Source organism: Rhinolophus sinicus, chromosome 17 (assembly GCF_057876585.1).
Source record: "Rhinolophus sinicus isolate RSI-liver-muscle chromosome 17, RSI-T2T, whole genome shotgun sequence".
Classification (NCBI taxonomy): Eukaryota; Metazoa; Chordata; class Mammalia; order Chiroptera; family Rhinolophidae; genus Rhinolophus; species Rhinolophus sinicus.
Window position 1 is genome coordinate 31,557,065 of NC_142517.1, and position 6,904 is coordinate 31,563,968.

General features: G+C 33.7%; 1 pseudogene; it reads right to left on the reverse strand.

The window, feature by feature from the left end:
- Positions 1–3,550: 3,550 nt before the first annotated feature.
- LOC109459966 (sodium/potassium-transporting ATPase subunit beta-3 pseudogene) lies at positions 3,551–6,448 on the reverse strand (annotated as a pseudogene).
- Between the last annotated feature and the right edge of the window lie 456 nt (positions 6,449–6,904).

Here is a 6,904-nt window from a genome sequence, read left to right on the forward strand (position 1 = left end):
TCTGGTAATGCCCAAATCCCTTACATAAAATGGCATAGTATTTGCATATCACCTACAGATATTGCTCCGTATACTTTAAATTATCTCTAGCTTACTTATAATACCTAATACAATGTAAATGTCATATAAACAATTATTATATTATTAAGGAAATAAATGACAAGAAAATCCATACATATTCAGTAATGGATGTGACCATTGCAGGCCTAACTATATATTACACTTCAGCAACAACATCACATTTAAAAAAAAATTGTTTTGAACATGGTTGGTTGAATCCGTTGGTGCAGAACCCACAGATATGGAACCGACAGATATGGATGGCTAACTATATATTTATAAATATAAAGAAAGAGATATGTTATAAGGAACTGACTTACATAATTATGGAGGCTGAGAAGTCCCACGATCTGCCATCTGCTAGCTAAAGACTTGAAAGCTGTAGTTTCAGTACAATTAGAAAGGCCTGACAACAAGCAAAGTCAATGATGTCGAACCAGGAGTGTGAAGGGAAGAAGATGCCATTCCTCTCAAGCAATCAGACTGGAGGGCTGAATGATTTCTTCTGCCTTTTTGTTTTGTTCAGGCCCTCGAAGTATTGGAAGATGACCAGTCACATTGGACTATGGGAACTGCTTTACTGAGTTCAGTTCAAATGCCAATTTCATCCAGAAATACCCTCACAGACACACACAGAAATAATATTTAGCCGAATATCTAGGCACCTTAGATCCATTCAAGTTGACACATAAAATTGGGGACAACACCCTCACAAACACATCCAAACCCCTACCTCCTGAAGGCCCCACCTCCAAATATCATCATATTGGAAATTAGGGCTTCACCATAATGATAGGGTGGGCGGGGGTGAGGTGGGGTGGTGAATTCAAACATTCAATTAATAGCAAATGTCATCAGATGGACTTTAAGAAGTACATATTTTACTGTATTTCTAAGCAGAATAACCTGCAGGAAAATAATCTGCCTAAGGTAGTGATAATGAGGATGATTATATGTAGATATATTTAGCAAGTATAGGAGGTAGATTTGAAAACTCTTGGCAATTAATTGGATTTAGGAGAAGATGGAATTAAATAAGACTCAGATGTATGGTGCTGAAGGTATATTGCAACCCATCATGATTAGTATATAACAGACTATTAAATTCCTCCACCTTTTTCTCATGGTTCTTTCTTAAAAGTTGTAAGAACCTCTAAGTGGGTAGTTCTTGTGTTGCATGCTTCATCTCTACCCCAAAGATCTTGATTCTGTTTATTTTCTGAATTATAATGTTGTTTTGCCTCTATATATGTTAACATACTAAACAATATTTTCCGATAACAAGCAACCAAAAAGTGTCTCATTTTCTTCCAGAAGAGGCCATTTAGCAAGAAATACCAGATCAAAGAGAAATGTGCAGTGAGACAAAAAACTGTAATGAAAGTATTCGTAGCTTTCCAAATCTAATTATTGTTCAGTATCTTTCCTACAGAGAGATAATATATATTTAGTTATCAGGGATCATCTATATTTGCAAAAGAAGTATTTTCAAGAAAAAAAAGAACACTGAAATTATTGAGCGCCTACTTTGTGTTATGAAATGTGTTAGATCAACACTGACACCTTTCATCTTCATAAGACACTATGAGGTATTTCTATTATAAAGAAAACCAACTAAAGTTGGTAGAGTTTGTGTAAATCATCCAAATCCAGGGGAAATACTGTGCTAAATTCAAATATAAGTTTGCATTAAATTATGTTACATCAAACATTCACCAGAAGGTAACACTTTCAGAAGTACTATGAAAAACTGCAATTTTAAGTTTTAACACCCTCACAAATTAAAAATTAACTTCTAATTAAAAGAAATTGTATTTCTACATCTGAAAGTTTGGAATATAGGCAAAAAAATCATTAAAACAAAAAAAATGATGGCAAAGCCTTGGGGAAGCTTTTGTAAGTATATAGCTGCAGGCTAATGCTACCTAAACTAATTATAATAATCATTGAGCAATTGTCAGAAATTCTGTTAAATAGAACATTTAATTTAAATATAATGAGAAAATAAATATTATGAGTGTATAGCCAATTTAGCAAAATCTGATAACTTTAAATTATATTAAGTTGCTTATCATAAAATTTATCAGTCATCGTGAAAGTTGATTAAGTTAAATAAATCAATGTTACAAGAAAATTAAAATACAGTGTAGTTTTATCTTAAATTATTTAGTGTATTAAAATATATTTGTTCCTTTTAAAGTCATGCTTTTTATAACAGCATATATACCTGTTTTTAATATTTCATACCTCATATTTTCATTAGAGTCCACAGTCTGCTAAATGAAAAGAATAACAAGATATTTGACAAGCTATTGTACAATTTGAATCTTAGAAATTTAATTTCATAAAAAAATAACTAGGTAAAAATGATGTTTCATATCCTGTCTAAAATACTTTATGAGATATAGCTATGACACTAAAATAATCCCATCATATTTCTTTTACATGTTTTACAATAAAACGTTTGTGTTCTTAATCAAAAAGATCCACAGACTAATTCAGCATGTAAAAAAAAAATTACAAAAAAATCTAGGGCAACACTTTTGAATCCAACTTTTATTATTTTCTGTTTTTTTCTTCTTTTTTCTTCCTTACATACAGAACTTCTACACACATCACAATTTTTGCAGCTATAAAGTCACTTGGTGTTGGTCAGGTACCTACTATTTTATCTCCTAAAATTTGTTTACATCAACATATAACAATGAACCAGTATTAAGTCTGCATAATATTTACATAGCACAGCACAGTAAGCTTTGGACATTTACCTACCGTGTTTCCCCGAAAAAAAGACCTGGTCTTATATTAAGTTGTGCTCCAAAAGATGCATTAGGGCTCATGTTCAAGGGATGTCATCCTGAAAAATCATGCTAAGGCTTATTTTCCAAGTAGGTTTTATTTTGGGGGAAATACAGTAGCAAGTAAACCATATAAAAATAGGACCAGGCCCCCATACTACGTGTTTAGAATCAGGTGTTTAACATCATTGTCTGGTGATTACACACTGGCTCAAAAGGCGACAGAGGCAAAAGGCAGTTACTTTGGAAGACACTGAACACTATGATCTGGAAGTACATTATGATGTTACCCCAGTGCCACATACCACTCGACCTTTCTCCAAGGTAGCCTCATAATTCTAGAATGGCAGGTCTGATTTATGCAAAATGAAGACAGCAGAACATTTACTCTGTGGTTATATCCTACTCATACTATGCATGCATTGTGATATTGAACACAACTAGTCCTTAAAACTTGTCACCATCATCCTGGCTTTTCAGTGTGGGTGATACATTAGTCCTGCACCCAAATATTATTTATTTCCCGGTACTGTTAGGATCATAGATGATCTGGACTGCCACAAATGGTTACAGATACCTTTGGGAAGTATTTTCATTCTGTAATTCCATTGAAAGGATAAGTTCATAGAAGTGCTATGTTTTCATCCTTTGAAATACATGCATTCTCGGTTCTATGTGGAGCTTTAATCCAATTACAGTATTCTACTTATTTTCACAAAAATACAAGAGTTTACTTTGGAATAACCAAAATCAGGATCATTCACATCACTGCGTATCTGAAGTAAGAAAGCAAGAAACTAACATGTGACATGAGTTGGCCCTTTTTGTTCAAAAAGTGCTCTGTCAGGACAAACCGTGTGATTCTTCTTTTCTTTTAAATTATATGGCTTTGAAAACTTCTAAAGATCTTCAGTGCACCCTTTATAGGAATTTGGATCCAACATAACGTTATTCCAACACAATCACTGGTTCTGGCAAAACCCTAAGTCCTGGACTAGGAGTCTATCTGATCACCATAATTTGGAACCTCATTGTTCAGAATCGAAGCATATCCTACATGTTGAATAAAAGGAGTACAGTCAGGAACCCATGAAAAATTAGGTAGAACAGCAAGATCAAACCCTAGCTCTTGGTGGCGTGCCTCAGGAACTCTCTTGTGGTTGGGTTGTAGATGAAGAGCTTCCACTTGGCCAAGCTCAGGTTGAAAGACTCCTTGTGGTATATGTTGCAGTGGTCACTTGAGTGGAGTCTTCCAGGGCAAGATGCTTCTTAGATCAAGCAATGCAGCTCTGGGACCAACTGTCCTAGATTGGCTCAAGGTTGGACAGGCAATGGTTGAAGATGCCTCCCTATAGAGTGCATTCCAGCCAACCCCAGGTGTACCTTTTTAATGCTGATTTACCATGCCAGGTGGTCCAATCAAATACCACTATACATTAGGTGGTGATTTATCATGTAGCATTGATGAAATAAGTTCCAGATTAATTAATTATCTTTCTTTAAGTAGAAAAATAGTTAATGGCTGAGCTGGGATTGAAACCATTTTCTGCCTGACTCCAAAGCAAGCGTTATTTACTAATACTTGATACAATACTGTATTATTAGTTATGATTCTCCTTTTTATTCATCCTGTAAATATCTTTAGAGTGTTATTAAGGTCATTTACTGTTCTAAGCACTAGGAACACATTTGTGAAAAAATAGAAACTCTTGGCTTCTTAAGAATGACAATCTGTATTATTCTGAGTTATGACATTATGAAATCATGTGATTCTTAAATATTAAGTAACATTCATAAACATTAACAACTTCCTGAGTCACAGGTTTTATAAATCTATGTATAAATCTCTTTTTTCTGTCTTTTTTAAAGTTTATTAGTAAAGTTACATAAATTTCAGATGTACAATTCTGTATCACATCATCTATAAATCCCACTGTGTGTTCACCACCCAGAGTCAGTTCTCTTTCTGTTACTATATATTTGATCTCCTTTACTCTCATCTACCACCCCCCACCCCTTTACCCTCTGGTAACCACTAAACTATTGTCTGTGTCTATGAGTTTTTGTTTCGCATTTGTTTGTCTTGTTCTTTTGTTGTTTTTGGTTTATGTACCAGATATCAGTGAAATAATATGGTTCTCTGCTTTTTCTGTCTGACTTATTTCGCTTAGCATCATACTCTCAAGATCCATCCATGTTGTCACAAATAGTCCTATTTCATCTTTTCTTACCACTGAATAGTATTCCATTGTGTATATATATACCACAACTTCTTTATCCATTCATTTATCAAAGGACATTTTGGTTGTTTCCATGTCTTGACCACCGTAAATAAAGCTGCAATGAACATTGGAGCACACTTGTCTTTATGTGTAAATGTTTTCAGATACCCAGGAGAGGGATTGCTGGGTCAGATGGTAATTCTATTTGTAGTTTTTTGAGGAACCTCCACACTATCCTCCATAGTGGGTGCACCAGTCTGCATTCCCACCAACACTGTATGAGGGTTCCTTTTTCTCCACAGCCTCTGCAGCACTTGTTATTATTTGTCTTGTTGATGATAGCCATTGTAACTGAGGTGAGGAGATATCTCATTGTGTTTTTTATTTGCATTTATCTGATGATTAATGATGTTGAGCATTTTTTCATATTTTTATTTGCCATTTGTATGTCCTCTTTGGAGAAATGTCCCTTCAGTTCCTCTGCCATTTTTCAATTGGGTTTTTTGTTTTTCTGTTGTTGAGTTGCATGAGTTCCTTGTGTATTTTGGATATCAGCCCCTTATCAGAGGCACTGTTTGCAAAAATCTTCTCATAATCTCTACAACCTATAGCTGAATCGATTTTATTGGCATATATAAAATTTAACTTTTCAGTAATTTCCAAAATTTAACTTTAAAAATTGTACATTTTATCAAATAGTATAGAGAAAATAATGAAAAAGCAATTACACGTGTACATTTATGGTAATGGGTGATAATTTTAAATCCTAACCAAATATTGTAAGGTGTTTTTTTTTTTTTTTTTGGATACAAATACTTCATGTATGATATTACTACTGCTATTATTTATTCACACTTTTCAGCAACCCTCAAATCTATAAATTCTCTAAAAACTTTAAAGATAAAGCACAGAGTCATGGTGATTCCATACTGGTGACAAAATAAATATTTTATCAAAAGGGACTTATATATTCGTAGAGGCTGTCCATTTTTAAAAACAAGAACATACAAGTACATTATGAAAAAAAAACAAAAACACTTCTGAAGAAGTGGAACCTAGATTGATGCCTATTTTTCTCTTCATATGTTTAACACTAAGTAAAATAAATATTGTTTCCCCATTATACTCAAAAGGGCAACTGAATGCACTTCAAAGAAATCTGGCATCTTTTTTGCTTAGTTCTTAGTGACACTGACAGCAGCTGCTGTGTAAACTGGATAAATACCTTGGACTCCAGACAGGCGGCTGGAAGACGACATCCCTGGGGTTGCTGTATTTGTTGGCTTTCTTACTGATTATCTGCTGTACTGAAGACACTTCTTTAATATTTGATATTCCTGTGAGGGATTTGTTCTTCAGCAGCGTCATAAATGCAAATAGAACTGAAACTCTAAGACTTGCATATGCACTTATGTGGATCTCAAAGCCCAGAAGAATATTAGATAGTTAATGAAGTCTGTATTTTTTAGATCCTTGAGTAGTGGATTCTTTAAAGTTTGTGAAGATATGCCCAGAGGCAATAATACCTAACTTTTTGGAATGGAAGCAATAGGCTCAAATTACTACATAAATGGAATATTCACAATACACTCATATGCTAAAACCTTTAAAAGTTAATTTTAATTTTGCAAGATGGGACAATTTTTGTTAAGTATGTAATACTTCCTGAAAGTATAAAAAGAATACTAGTGTACTATAAACTGTTTAATATAGAAGTATCAATATTAATAACTACGAAGCAATGTAACTATTTTATTAAATATATCCGCCTGCATATGCCAATCATAAAGCAACTTTATTTCTTTACCCAGTCTTTTCAAACTT